At 34.7% G+C, this 16,584-nt stretch overlaps 1 protein-coding gene across 3 annotated transcripts in view; it reads right to left on the bottom strand.

The window, feature by feature from the left end:
- PDE3A (phosphodiesterase 3A) overlaps positions 1-16,584 on the bottom strand; it is a 526,332-nt gene that overhangs the window by 292,429 nt on the left and 217,319 nt on the right. The gene's annotated exons all lie outside the window — the stretch shown is intronic.

The raw sequence follows: 16,584 nt of genomic DNA, 5'->3' as shown, positions 1-16,584 counted from the left end.
ACTGAAATTAATCATTATACACAGTATAACTCAGATACAGAAAAAGCAAAGCATAAAAATAACATGTTTCTGCATATAAATGATGGATAAAAATTTTTTAAATATTATAAAATAAAAAGGCTTATATTTCTAGACTATGCATAAACTATTAGAAAAATTATATTATGTATTTAATAAATACTTTGGTACTTAAAAGTCCTTCAGGCAAAGATTTTTTTTTAACGTCCATTACTTTGAAAATCATTATGAACCTGACTTTTTTTCAACTTTACTGGCCTGAGAATCAGTGAAGTAGGCTCAGTACTCTCTTATGTACATTTTGAAAAGAATTGTCTCTCCTTAGTAGAACATCATTTTTTTTCATATTCATCTCAACATATCACAGGAATGCAGTTACAGTTTTACTACCACCTTTTAACCTAAACAGGTTCAAGAGCCCTTGTAAAAATTGAAATACATTTTCAAATATGTATACATATTTCAGTGCATATGTATATTTCTTTCATGAAACTATATTTCCAGGTCACATCACAAAAATTGTGTATATGTCAATCTAGAGTTTCAGGAACCCATTTCAGAGGGTCACATACCAGTTAAACATTGATCTTCTAAGAAATTTAAGCTTGTCCAGCCATCTGGGTCAAGAGACAGGAGTGTAAAATTTTACTTCAAAATTTTATTAATTTTGCCCATAGGTCCAACAACTATGGAGCAGGTGGTCCTAAAAATGCTTTCTGAACATGTCAAGCAGAACAATGTCAAATGACTACATTTCTTTACAATGTTTTAATTGTTTTTCTGATTATAAAATGTGTGTTCAGGTTTAAAAACTTTAAAAGTACCGAAAATAGAAAAGTAAAAATCACCCATGATGCACTCATACAAACATTTTGACAACTATCCTCTCTGTTATGCATTTTGTTGTTACAGGTGATAGCTTGCCGTATCCTCGATTCTGTTTCCTAGTTTTCCTCTCTACTCATCAACACATTTTCCCATGTGATTAAACACTCTTCATTTAACACTTTTTAAAATTCCTATCTTGTGTTGCTCTCAAGCAATACATAAAACGTTTCAGAATCAGATATTAACCACAGTGTAGAGTTAGCAAACTCAGAGAAATTGCAGGGCAATCAGGCTATCAGAATTTAAATATTTATATAGCACCTATCATTGAAGTGCTCTGTAGGTTGACAAATGGTCTGAGTTAATATGAAAACAAAATAGAAGTTTTTCCTCTATAGGAAGGTGTGGGATGGACTGGCCGCATGCCTTTAGATAAGATGGGATTTGTCAGACTATTTGAAGACTAATAAGAAGAGAAAGACTTGAATTTTCTTTGAACAGTCTAATGTTTTTGCTGTATTAGAGGCTGAAATGTTAAAGCATCTACAAATACATCTGTTTAAGAGGGAGAGCATGAGGACACTTAAACGTATTAAAAATTTGTTTTAAAATAATAAGACACATATGTAAGAATAAAATTCCAAAACCAACTTTTATCAAATGTTATAATACCCTAACAAACTAATGACATTTGAAGAGTATAAGACACCTGATTAGAATTTGTTTCAATGTGGGCACCTAGATGGCTCAGTCGGTTGAGTGTCTGACTTCAGCTTAGGTCATGATCTCATGGTTCATGAGTTCAAGTCCCACATCGGACTCTGTGCTGACAGCTCAGAGCCTGGAGCCTGCTTCGGATTCTGTGTCTCCCTCTCTCTCTGCCCCCTCCCCTGCTCACGCTCTCTCTCTCTCTCCTTCAAAAATAAATAAACATTAAAAAAATTTTTTTAAGTAATTTGTTTCAATGTAAGGAGATCTGATGGTTTTCCTGAAAGTGGGGTTTACAATTTGTACATTCTCTGAAAAGCAAAGACAAAAGATAAACTTGGAAAGCAATAAAATCGAACCAATCAGATTTTTTAAAGGAAATGAAGATATAGATATTCCCTTAATATTTGGCCTCTGAATAAAAGAGAAAACTTAAAGAAACTCTTCTCCCTTCAAAGAGAAGTTCAGTCAGTCAATACCAATCTTGGTGGACTGCCTTCAAGATCTATTTCTCACTAACACTACCTCTTGGTCTAATTCCCAATTGTTCCAATAGCCTTTTCTCTTCGTCCATCTTAATTCTCACTCAACACAAAAAGCCTGAGAGATCCTGTTCAACATAAGCCTGATTACATTCTTTCTCTACCAAAAATCCTTCAATGGCTTCCCATTCTGCTTGGAGCAACGGCCTGGCAATGACTCCCATGGCTTACTTATCTACTGCCCTTTCCTGTCACCTGTCTGACATCTCCTTCTACATGACAGAAGCAAAAACCAGAGAATGTTCAATGACCAAGTTGGGGGGAAAGAAGACTACCACAGGAAGAATTTCTAAATTGAAGCCAATGGTGGTATAGTGAAATGATGCAGGACTCTTGCTCCCCTGAGGTCAACCCAAAATAACCACCTCAGACTAGACTGAAAGATCATTCAATAAGTGGGAAAATCTGGAAGAAAAGTGGTCTGAGTACTGAAGTCCTGTGAGAATTAGAAAAAAGAGGGAACATCTAGAGAAATATTTTTATGTGGTGAAATAAACCATTACCCCCTTCCACTGAGGGTCATTTCTGAGCCTATGCTGTACTGCTATTTTCCAGAGATTATAAGCAGGAAGTCCCTTGTTTGAGAATAATGGTAAATAATGAAAAAAAAAAAAAAGGAAGGATAAGACTGGAATTTTACCATGAAAAATGAAATAAAAAATCCTGAGAAAACTTTCAAAACAAAATATGGGTTATAATGGCAGCTATAGCACAAAACACGTTTCTGATGGGGTTCTATGACACATGATTGCAAAGCTGACTCTCAACAGCATCATCAGCCATTTTTGCAAACATGTTCAAAGACTCCATCAATTTTCCTCAACATCTCCCTTCATCCTTTTTCACTCGTATCATTTTCCTCAGAAGCACCTCTCACCATCTTTGTCAGGTTTTTCTCTTTCCACTGTTAATCTGTCTGACTCCCCAGGCTCTTCATTGGTCAGCTTTGATTGTACGTAAGCAACTGTAATCTTATATCATTTTAATTAACTTCCAGAAAACCTAAATCTTTTATAAGACTTACAAGCTTGTTTTTTTTTTTAAATCAAATGTAAATTGATACTTTCTGATATTAAGCCCACAACCTTCAATGACTTGGCCTTAATGGGTAGGAATAGATACTATTCTTATTCAGTTAGAAGTGATGTTTGACAAAAACCTATGCCCATTATTTCCACTAACTTTATCTTCACACCTTAAAAAAACAGACTGTATTATTTCCATGTCATGATATGGATTATTAAAGTTCAGAAAGTTGAAGAAACCTGTACACATTACAAAGTGCATATACTCAACATTTGTACAGCAATTTATTTGTATTTAAGTTTTATAACAGCCATATGAAATAGGTAGAAAAATTGTTATTCCTGTCTTACAGAAGAAGAAATTGATATGTAGAGTGGTAAAATAATTTTTTGGAGATATCCTCAATGGGGAAATCAAAGTGAAAATTTTATGAATGTCATACGTTCATAAACCATAATCTGTACACATGTATAAATAAAGAAGTTTTCCCCACAACACTGAACCAATCATTTTTTAACTATTTATTTGTTTAATCAGATTGCAGAAGTCAGAACTTTCTGTCTAGTTTTAGTAGACAGAAGTTTGTAGTCCCCATGTTTCTCCACTGAGCTACCTACAGTGCACCTTAAATCTTCAGATTTCTGGGGGTACCTGGGTGGCTCTGTCAGTTGAGTGTCCAACTCTTGATTTCAGCTCATGATCCCAGGGTCATGGGATCAAGCCCTGTGTCGGGCTCCATGCTTAGCATGGAGCCTCCTTGAGATTCAGTCTCTCTCTCCCTCCCTCTGCCCCTCTCCCGGTCATGTACTCTTTCTCTAAAATTAAATTTTAAAAATCTCATATTTCTAGACCCCACTCTACACATAACTAAATCAGGATATCTCACCATAGGACCTAGAAATTTTCATTTTAATATGCTTCCAATCTAATTTTTATTCACACTAAAACTTGAGAACTACAGCGTGCAACTGGATTTAGAAAGTACCAGAGCCTGAGTGACTCAGTCGGTTAAGCGGCCGACTTCGGCTCAGGTCACGATCTCACGGTCCGTGAGTTCGAGCCCCACATTGGGCTCTGTGCTGACAGCTCAGAGCCTGGAGCCTGTTTCAGATTCTGTGTCTCCCTCTCTCTCTGACCCTCCCCCGTTCATGCTCTGTCTCTCTCTGTCTCAAAAACAAATAAACGTTAAAAAAAAAAAAAAATTTAGAAAGTACCAGATGATATGTAGTTATAAGTAGGTGAGGTCAGGCCATCTCCTCGCAGATCTGTAAAGCGTCTAAAGGAAGTCTACTAATCTATTAATCAGAAACAGGCACTATTAGAATTCATAAAACAACAGTCTGATTAACACAGCATTATAATTATATAAGATTAATACCAAGGAAAAAGAAGCTAAGAATCTAGACTTACTGAGATACCCAGAAGGTAACAAATAGTCATTGTGAAACAGTCCTGGATGTTAAATGAGATACATCTACTTGCTGAAATATTTAAGTAATCTCTACACCCAACATGGGGTTCGAACTCATGACTCCCAGATCGAGTCACATGCTCTTTTGATTGAGCCAGCCAGGAGCCCCTAGTTGCTGACATTTTTAATCAATCTGGGCCCATAAGAGGTGAAAAAAAAAAAAAGTCATGCAAGATTGCCATAAGAGTACATTTATAAGTCAAAGTGGTAAATGCACTAAAGAAGTAAAGACTATGAATCAACGTCTTGGAAAGTAATAATGTCAGGAAAGTTCACAAATAGCATCACGACTTCTGAAAAATAATCTAAGTGCTTTTGGTCTGAAGACAGATCCTGACCCAATACATGGATGGGCTTCCTGCCCAGTGTCCAGGAGTGACTCTCTCAGGTCTTCTCCTCTTTCCAAATCACAAAAAGTTCTAGATTTTAAGCGCACCAATGTTATAACCCAAAAAGACTATACAGTAAATATATGTTTTTAAGCTGAGGAATTATTCCTTTGATTTTGATCTAGCCTTCTTTCTGCACAAGCAAATACCAGCCTTAATTTGTTCCACTCATTTACTGCGGGCAGTTTCCATTTCCCAATGCCACTTTTTTAGATAACTTAATCAGTGCCCATTTCTATCTGTACCCAACATTCCTAACCAAATTCTCACACTTTTCATTCAGGACTACTTAATTCCTACAGAAGCTCCACTGGACACTTAAAAGTTCTAGTGTCGTTCTTTAAAGGGGTTAAGAAGAGCCGATTCAATCATTATTCAAGCAAAAAGAAATAAAAAGCCGACAATATGAGGCCACTGCCTTTAAAACTGGGCTATAATTTAGGTGCTGCTTATCTAGCAAAAACAATTCCAATCAGAGCAAAAACAAATCATTAAGAGTAAAAACAGACACTATTCAAGATGGTACAGATACATAGCTAGCTTCCTGTCCCAAAATGTAGTTAAAAGATTTTGCTTCTAAATTTTGTGTTAAAATGTCAAATTGGAAATGGCTTATTTTCAAAAATATATTTTGCTCATTTCAAAATACAAATTTAGGACTAAATTCTTAGTTTGTAATTTATTTTTTTCAAATAGAAACATTCAGGTTTTTAAAAAATAATATATTTAAAGAAATCTCAAACTCTTGATAGTTTTCAGTAACGGCAACCTTTCAAAAAAAAAATCTACCTAGGAGACCATTTGACATCCACAAAGTAAAAGAAACTTGTCACTATATAATATAGTTGAACGTAACCTTTTTTCCACTACACTTGTACTCCCAGTTTATCTAAGGGCATGATAATCTGACTACCATGCTGAAAAGAGATATTTCTGATTTCAGTGAAAGGCTATGACAATATCTCTATTAAGTATTAAAACTTCAGCAACAAAATATTGTTGGTCTTAAAGCTTTCTATCTTAACAAGTTCTATTAAAAACTAGATATATCAAAATAATTGGATAAACTAAAACTTGTCATCTCAAGAAAATGGTGTCCATTTCTGGTTTTTCAGCTCATCTGGACTCTACAATTATGCCACCAAGTTTCTAGATTATTTAGCACAATTGACAAGTCATCTCTGGAAACAACGGACTCAAATCAGATTTCATAATTGAGCACAATTAAAGGAAAAAAAGAGAGATTTACTTTACATTAGACGTTTCCAGATATACAGCTATTCAGTACGAACCTCTAACAAAAATAGAGACCAACACAGTATACAAGGCAGTTCAGATCACCTGCCAACTCTTTGCAGAAAGTGATGGGAACAAATAAAGTCAATGCTTATTCTTTGTCAATTAATTTATCAGTTGAACATGGAGAAGGCTTAGAAGACTTCAATTTTTATTTTTCTAAAAAAATGTACCTAATTTCAAAGCTTGTTTTAACATTTACACTGTGACGATCTTGGTGGTAGCTTTGGTTATTTTCAGTTCGGAATGAGCTAAAAATAAATATCTAGGACTCATGCTGAAAGTGGGATTTCCTCCCAGTAAGAGCACAGCAAATTCAGCCCCTTATCTGACACATGCAAGAGAACAGTTTTTTAAGTAATAAAAATACAAATACATTAAAAATCTAAGTTTGTGGACTAGCTGATAGGCTATTTCTTTTCTACTTTCCATAGAAATTCACTTAAATCCGTTTAATCACTAGCTCAATCAGTAGATTAGGGAGATAAATATTTCAGATTAAAAGTCATTTATTTCTTTTCCATCCATTACACCTGCCAGCCGGCACCCACAATGAGCAAGGCGCTGGGCTGGAGCAGGCTATGAAGTTTGATTCTTTTATAATGAAAACAGTTATGATCAGAGTCTGACGTTAGTTCGTTAGCCTAGAAAGCAAAGTTTGAAGGTAGCCTAGGCAACTCAACAGGTCCTCTGCTTTTCAAACTTTGAGAGGCTGTTGAGGGGTCAGGACCCCAAAATACAAACTACCAAACAAGGGGATGCTTTGTATCACCATGCCTCATGAGGAGCATTGCCTAAGTGGACCTGTGAATTGAATCATATGCAACACTTAGTTTAAAAGTAAGAACTATTTCCTTCATTTTTAAACTAGCGTTTAGGTAAGAGTGCCGACTCCACGTGGGCTGCCACAAAATAAAGCATTCCCAAAAGAACATTTTTAATGACTTCAAACTTTATTTAAGTGGATTATACCTGGACAGAGGCAAACACTTGCCATAGACATAGCATAAATATTCAGTTATTTAAACTTCCTTCAGAAGATGGAATATTTTTATTAAAATCCTATTAAATCAAAACCACAAGCTTCTTGCATAAAATTATTTCCATAATCTGACAGGGTACTGTGGGGTGTGGGGGATAGAAAGGTATTCCTCAAATTTTAAATATACTCTGAGGGAGAAGAATCTCCTAGGTTAAAAACACATGAATTAAAAGCATTTCTTTGAAATACACACACACACACACACAAACACATACACACTTTATCAGAAAAGATGACTGGCAAAAAAAGTTTTACACGACCAACTTCTGCATTTTTTAAAGCAATTTCAAAAATTAGCCAGGGTGAATGACTAGTTACATTCAAATACAAACTCTTTCAGGTAACAGTTATGATTATTATGACACTTTATTCTCCAGCTAGCTACTTCTAGAAGTCTAAATTTAGCCAACTTCACCAGGAGTGAGCCTGAGTTCACATTATTTCATTTTAGCTAAATGTGCTTCTTTGCATATGATTCTACTGCCTTTTGTTCATTTTAGATTTCCCAAGTGATACGTGAAAAATCCATGTATCTCACTATTTTTATTCTGGAATGCAAAGATAAATAATGGGCCTGGCTCAAAGAAAAGGAATTTATAAATCAAAGGTCACCACAAGCATCACACACAGATATAAACCATTATACACAAAATAAACACATACTTAAAAAAAATCATTGTATGTATCTGTGTATATAAAGCAACATGCCTTATACAAAAAGTAATTTTCCCTGCATTCTCAATGTAATATTGGAACACTGCCTAGAGTTAACGACTTTGTGGAGTTTGGGGAGAGGAGATGGAAGGGGACATTCAAAAATCACTACCTTTTTCAAAACCTGTACCTTTTTCTGAGTTCACCCTGCAGTTTGAAATCACACAGAGCTCCAAAGCCACCTCATCTCAATCCCTAGTCTTGAAATTCCATACTACCTGAATCTCTAATCCTTTCTATACACAAAATAGAACTATTTCCATTTCGTTTTGTATAGTGTTTGCATAAACAATGGTGAGAAGTCATCAGCCCTTTACAGACACTGTTATACTTTTCGTCCATTAAAATTACCAGCAGGTTTGTCACTTTAGTTTCCTAAGTTACCAAGATAACGACCTGCACTATAAACATAAACACTTTCATTTCTAAAGAGACATTAGATAACCCAATTATACACTAATCACCATGAACGTGACTAATCACATGGTCATACTGTCCACACAAGCAATCCCTGTTAAAAATCAAACTCTGAAAGGCAGAATCATAAATAACTGGCAATTTTAATACTGTGTTACGAATCATGTAAACATAAAGTCTCCTTATTCAAGAAGTCTGTGAAAACTCCCCTCCAATTAAAATAATATTTTTAAATATGTGCAATAATGTGAAATGAAGAAAAGACGAAAAACAGACTTTCCACCTATTAGTGTAGCAGTTAGTGGTACAAGAAAGAGTTACTAAGGTCACTTATATATTTGAATGATTGTGTATCAAGTGCCATTATTAAATCTACATAGACTTGCTATTCATTATAACTGAACAGGTCACATGCATATTCAAATATATCATTTGTTTAAAAGGTAGGGGCACCTGGATGGCTCAGTTAAGCATCTGACTCAGTTTGGGCTCAGGTCATGATCTCACTGTTTTGTGAATTTAAGCCCTGTGTCAGGCTCTGCACTAACAGTGTAGAGCCTAGTGCAGAGCCTGCTTGAGATTCTCTCTGTCCGTGTCTCTCTCTCTCTCTCTACTCCCCTCCTGCTCACATGCTCTCAAAGTAAATAAACATTTAAAAAAATTGTTTTAAGTACAGCTGCACTGTCCAAAAAGGTAGCCATTAGTCACATATATCATTTGAGTACTTGAAATGTGGCCACACCAAACTGAGATATGCTGTAAGTGTAAAACATACACCAGGTATTTAAATTTACAACAACAAAAAAAATGCAAAATATCCTGATATTTTTATATTGATTTTATGTTGATATGACATAATGGATTACTTTAAATATGACTATCGTGGATTTCACCTGTTTCTTTTTACTTTTCTATGTGGCTACTCGAAAATATAAAATTAAATACGTGGCTCATGTTAGATTTCTATTGGACAGCGCTTATCTATAATGTTTACAAGACTGTTTTCATCAAAGCCACTGGGTGACACTGTTTCTCCACTAAATTGGTACAACCAAAGCAATTTCCTGGCAGAGGAAAAAAATCACACACACAGGCATGCACACATGTACCCATGTGGACATATACACCAAGAGACATAATATGCTCTTTATATCTATATTCATAGGATGAAACTTTCTTAGGATGAAAGAAAAAAGTACACTATAGTAATTTTATTACTATCTCAGGATGACAACATGAACACATTTAAGTAATTTTATTACCATTTTAGCAGGAATACCTATATTTAAAAGTCTTTAATGATCATTCAGATTCCTCGATAACAAATGACAGCTCTAATCAAATCAAACAGGCTGAACTTGTTTAGTTGCTGATTTTTCCCAACTAGCTTTCCACCTTATAAATGGCAATGTTCTTCACAACCTCCTCTAATATTACATCCTATTTACTTACATTTTAATGGATTCCTGAGGAAACCATGCAAAATAACTTAGGTGAACAAAAACCACCAGCTGTTTTTGCTAACAAAGAAATGCTTTACTGATGTGCAGATTACTTTTTGCCTTGGATTTTGAAATCCTGAACATTTTTAAATAGATATAAAAAACTAAAATAAAAACAAAAATCAATAGTCAAGCCACCAGAGCATGCTCTTCTTTGATGAGATAAAGACTCCACAAAGTTAGACTTTGCAATGCAATTGATATTCAATCATGGGACAAAGTCCTGAATGATACATTACGGAGGCTACCTGGTACTTTGATAACCAGAAAATTCATTGTAAGGGCTCAAGTTTTCTGTTATTTGTCCATTCAATGGGTTTTATTCAAATTCTGAATGAGAATTTAGAATTCTTTCCATGTGCAACTCACAAATGATACTTAAATTTACCAGCCTGACTCCTTTCCTACTCTTCCCCAAGCAGCATATTCAGGCCCAAGAGAAAAATGGATAAAAACCAACATTTTGCCTCAGTCTGACTACATACATTTAGCTGACTTTCCCTTTCTTCTAAAATCAGACTAATTTTAGTCTCTTAACTACAAACTATACAGAATTGAGCATTTTGAGATCTCCTTGCTACAAATTACTTAAGGCCATAAACTACCTCAGGATATGAAAACAATCATTGTACTATATTGAAGTGTAACTTCCTAAATCCTGTAATAACTTTATTTCAGAAGTACTATAAAGGTATAGTAATGTAACTTCCATTTCAAATAAAAAATTCTGTCTTCAAAATGCAAAGTTGCTGAAATTCTAAAAACATTTATGTTTAACCAGTAATGAGGAAGTTATGAAAATCTATGAAACTATAGACTTTTATCCCGGAAAAATGAACAGATGAAGTTTTGCATAAAATTTCAGAGAAGAGATGAATGGTTCTGGATCTAGATGTAAAACCTACGCTCAACCTATATGCATTCTTTCAACTATTATCTAAGAGGTCATTTAGCTATTTTACTGATTTCCCCTTTTCTTATGTTGATCTCTCATTACCCTAACTGGCTTTAAGCTCTGGAGGGACAAGTACTATATTATATCTGTGTATAATTTGTATGGCTTTTCGCACAAGGCCTAATATATAAAATGTGCTGATATGACATTCGAGAGGTTCACTGACCAAAGACCTTTACGGATAACATTCGCTAAATGTAGCATCTTCTTTTAAAACCGTAGTATACATTTATGGTGAACACATATAGCCGACTAATATTTTTGAAAATTTTTATCCAACAGATCTTTCTCTGAACTACAAGTTATTCAACATCTTCAAGATATTTTTCTTCCAGACAGTAAGCTGTGTATTTTATGTTGACAATAGCATTATATTCTTAGATCCAAGTTAAGACAATTCCCTAAAATCCTTATTGGGGAGGTAGGAGATCCTTCTAAAAAATACTACCAACAGTAAAAGTATATATAAGTAGTTACTAAGAGGATTTAAATTCCCATACAAAAAAAATAATATTCATTTGAATATTAACTGAGCAAATTTATATATAAGAATATGAAGATACCTGAACCTTCTAAGGTTCATTATAATTTATTTAATAGAGCTTCATTAAAAACATGAATGTAGAAAGCAAACATAAATTAGGTTTTCAATCTCATATCTTGAGGGTTTTTTCAAAGATACAATTATAAATATCACAAGAGAAGAGGAGGAGGAGGAAGACTTGATGGGATAGGAGACAGAAGACCAACTAAATAAACAATTCACCACAAACATGTAGGGTCACACATAATTTCACAAAGCCAGAGAAACTTGCCTTATGCAAAGGCACTGTGTCTGCATGTCAAAACCTCTTTAGGATACCACATGCTACAACAGTTGCATTGATTGCCTTCCTACATCCATGAGATTACATCTCACAACAATAATGTTTCCTGAAAAATACAACTCCTATCCTAAATCCAAAATAAACTCATTCATTCGATAGACATCATTGAAAACTTGTGTTAATCTACATAGACTCTATTGGGATGTTACTGGCACCAACCATATTAACTGAAATCTTAAAACATATAGAAATCTAATTTTGAGGTTCATAAACATTCCATTTCAATTCTATTTAAAGGAGAAGTGAAAATAAATTTAGTAAAGCCTTTATTCAACTAGAGTCGTGCAAAGATTAGTCTCAGAATTTTATTTCCTAATAGAATACAACAAATTCACACAAATGTCACTACAAATACAATGAATGCTTTTTCATGCCAGTGTCACTCACCCCTGCCTGCCTGCACCCCCTGCCCAGGCTTTTCAAAATGTATTTCATACACAGAGTCACTGTTCTGGTTGTTTATTTAATTAACATGACAGCCCAGCATACACAGCATTTCTTTCAGTTCTACAGTTTTAACTTTTTACACTTTAGACTCAATACAGAAAGAGTAAAATTACTGTTTGACTCCTTCCAACCTCTGTAAATTTATATAGATTCACTATTTCTGTCAGTTAAAACCGTTTTTTCAGTATGCTTTAAATTTATCTGTATACACAAAGTAAAAATCACAATTTTGTCCCCACAAACACACAAAATTATTTCCCTTTACCTTTCCCAAGGGATAAGAAAGTCTTGTGTTTTTCTTTTTTAATGTTTTCAGAAGTTGAGATTAATTAATTTTAATTCTGTCAGCAGGTCATAAATAATCAGTATTGTTCTTTGTATCACCATAAGCTGAGTTATCCTACTGAAATGTTATAAAATTAAAAACCTATGATTGTTTCTGAAATTTATTCAGTTTGAGGAATATAGTGTATTATACTTAAATGTATTAGGAACTCAAAGGACAATATAGTCTTTATTTTCAAAAGAAATAATTCTGTATTTTTATAGCCACACTATAAACAGAAGTTATACTTTTCCATATAAAAGATGTGTCAAGGCCTATCTGTGTCTACCAGCAAAAAGCCTATCTATTTCTCATATTTTTGTTTTATTGTTGCTACTTGCTTTTTCATTTCAAAATGTCTTTCTTACATCAATGATGAAAAACTTGATTCTACTTTTGACAGCCAACCACCAGGCTCCACTACATTCCTACAAAAATCTGTTGTTGCTAAAGATGTTTAAGAGTTTTTAGGGAAATGAACATTTTGAATTTTAATTCTACAATATAAAGTATATAGCCGTACATTTCTGATGGATACGGTATCCATCCTAAAGAATTTTGTCAATGAGTGGTCCAAATAACACGAACAGAGAGAGACACATACCTGGGGTGTACTTTGTGTGAAGCCATAGGCAAAAATACTAAATTCTTGACATGTAACCAAAATAAAATAGCACTGGTTAGGAATCTTACAAAATTCAAAATGCAAGGTGGTCACAGTAATTAGAGAGGAATGACCAGCCAATGGTGTTCTTTGACTTATAAAGAGAATGGAGACACCACTTCAAACACAATTTCCAAATGGTAAAAATTTCATAAAATTTTATATTGAAAAATAGCATTAATCATGCAAAATATCTAGTAATTCAAGAAATTCTAAGTATCTTGCATAGTCCAGTGTTTAGACAGTGCAGTGATAACTTGAGAGAGACATATCTGCTCTAGAACGTGAACGAACACCCACTTAGAAAAGATACATATACCATAATGGACACACATGTGCCAACCAAAAAAGTGCAGTTTGACACACTGATCTACAAAATCAGCCTGAGTCTTGAGGATACTGGACTAGTATACTACTGAACTAAAAGCCACACAAATATTACAAACTTTTCTTTACGAAGAGTCAAGATACCTCCACTTGCATTCACAGACAGACCCAGTATCAGATTCATTCTGTGACTGAGGACTAGCCCTATTTCTCCTTCCTTCGCTTAAAGCCATCTTCATCATCCACACTGCAAAACTAATCCCATGTGTAATATCCAATCTGTAGACTTAGCTATGGTTCAGGAAGGAAGGGGGAAAAGAGAGGAAAATATCTCTGTCAGTTAGTTTGTCTTACGAGAATTTTTATCATCCACTCTCCTTGACCTTTTAGAATCGAGTCATTGAAAAGAGGTAGTTCGCAAGCAAGCGGCCACTACCATTCATACAGAGAAGAAAAGGCTGAAATTCTCTCACCTTTAAACCTCGCAATGAGCAAGGTCCAAGTAAATTCTCAAGAGGCCTCTGCCAGCCTTTCTGGGCTTTATGTCCTTACGCCTCCATTTAAAATTCACTTGTTGCCTATCATCTTGAGTTGAGAACAGACGTTCTTTCATAAAGGTAGCATTCAGGGCAGGGTCATATATGTGCTTTACAAGTATTTTGATTCTTGACTTCATAAAGTATGCAGATGACAGTGTACACTTTGCACTCTTAACCAGAAGTTTGTTTCCTTATGATAAAACAGATAAGCCTTTTATTATATAGCTCCTGAACTTTTCACACAGTTAGACTAACGTATGAGATATTGCCCTATCTTGTAAGAGACTATTCCATGTTAGTTCCCACCCACCCCCAATTCTACTCAGCAACAACTTTAATGAGCCGTATATGAAAACTAGTCTTAAGTAATACGCACACACTAACCAGTACCCTCATTAAAACTTCAAGGATCTAAACTTCTACTAAATGTAACCTTGTTTTTTCCATCAACCATAAGAGATCTAGTCTCTCTCACTTGAGAACATTCTTCATAAACAGTCTTAAAAAAAAAATAGGAACCAGAGAAAATGGCCAAAGTAGATTATAAATGTGCATTTTCAACAGCATTAATCAGCAAAACATTTAAAAATGCAATGCTAAGTTGTTTTCTTGTAAGTCTGCACATTATTTGAATTTTCCATTTATCAATTCAAATCAGAGAAAACCAAGAAAAATCTGTAGGATAATTAACACTGCTAGTTAACTCACCTAAACACCTTTACATTAAATCCACTTGGAGCTCCTTAACTTCTAAATGTTGTACGGAATTTCAGAAATGTAAGAGGTTAAGTGATATTAATTTGTGGTCAAGCTATTTATGATTAAATCACAGATTTGCCTTACAAAGTATGGTTCAATTTTGCAATGATCATATCACATTCCCCTTCAAGTCAAAGAAAAGTGTTCAAACTGTAATTAAACTAGCGGTGTTTTCATTTAAAAAACATTCTCTCCTGACACTTTGAAAAGAAACTGAACTGTGTTTTCCCCCTAATTGGTTTACCTTTAAATAGATGGCTTATTTTATTCTGGTGATTTCCAAATTTCTACCAAAACTAAGTATCAGTCAGTGGCCTGTTTTTAACTTCACTCTTAGAGTAAGCTTATACCCAAGAAATATTTGCTTTATCTAAACAAAAAGCTAAATAAGTACATTTGTTTTAAAATAAACACAGAGACTATGATGCTGTCATCCATTCTGCCAAATACTGTCAAACAACTGCATTCTGTGTAATCAACTCCATTTCAAAAACAAACTAGCCACCACACCATATGGTGACTGCTAGGTCTTAGAATCTACATGATTCTACACAGAATAACCTAAAAAGAAAAGCTTACTATATATTAGGACATTCTCCCACTCACTAAAGTTGTCCTAAAAAGACCATAGGTAGGCATAAATTTAAATGGGAAAAGTGTAAATTTCCACTTGCTGTGTACATAATAAGCTCTCTACAACCCCCACCCCCTTAAGTGTCATTATCTGTTTGGAATAGAGAAGCAAACACTTATGTATACCTTTTCAGAAACAATTTGTATTTAAAATTGGGATTTGTTCTTTTATGCCCTTTATAGCAACTATATTCCATGGTCTCAAATCCCTTAATGATAAGGAGATTCATCTCCAAAATTCACTAACCTTTTTTTCCCCCCTCTAGGACTTCATTCATAATTCTCTTCTTTCTTTTTGAGAGATTTATACCACCAGCAATCTTAGAATTATTCTCCTGAATTAATATTTCCTGTATAATCTGAATAAATTCATTTGAATTTCTAAACATCCACTTAAGCGCACACTCAAGAGAAATGTTTTCTTTTAGTTGACACTAAGAGCTCAGTTCAAGACTTTGACAAATTCTGCAGTTCAGACACACTGTTCCCCAAATAGAAGTTTATCATTAGGATACAAAACACATTAGCACATAAATAACTATGTCCCCAAGTTACATTTAAAAACAAATTGGGCACCACCAGATGCAGCCTCTTCAAGGAAAACTTACCGCAAAGCCAGAACGCGTGTATCAACACCTCACCTTCAAGCATTCTTTGCTTTTACTGACTTCCATAAACATTTGTCACTTTGGATGAAACTTTATCAAAAGTATTTTAAAAATCTAGTAAGATCCACGTGTTGAAAAATCACCCAGTGCTAAAAAGCTGCATTGGAAGATTTCTGCTACATTAGTAAAGCTACGAGAGTACTTAAGTGGAGGGAAGTCAAACGCCAGGTGTAGCACATCTAAAAAGTTGACCCAGCTGTGGAAGACCCTGCAAACGCCACCTAGTTTTGTTACTTATTATTGTTTCTGTTGTTCAGGTTGTAAAATACTGTGGGAGACGAGGAGAATACGTGTCTACTTTCCTACTAGGTCTGAAGTTAGAGCATTTTTCTAGGCTATCTTTGCTTTAGTACCCAGTTCTGGGATTCCCTCCACTTTGGGGCGAATCCCAAGCGTTTCGAGTCTTCCCGAGAGGCGAGAGGCGAGC

This window comes from Acinonyx jubatus, chromosome B4 (assembly GCF_027475565.1).
Source record: "Acinonyx jubatus isolate Ajub_Pintada_27869175 chromosome B4, VMU_Ajub_asm_v1.0, whole genome shotgun sequence".
Lineage (NCBI taxonomy): Eukaryota > Metazoa > Chordata > Mammalia > Carnivora > Felidae > Acinonyx > Acinonyx jubatus.
The sequence above is the reverse complement of the archived record's forward strand: the minus strand, read 5'-3'. Positions and strand labels throughout refer to the sequence as shown.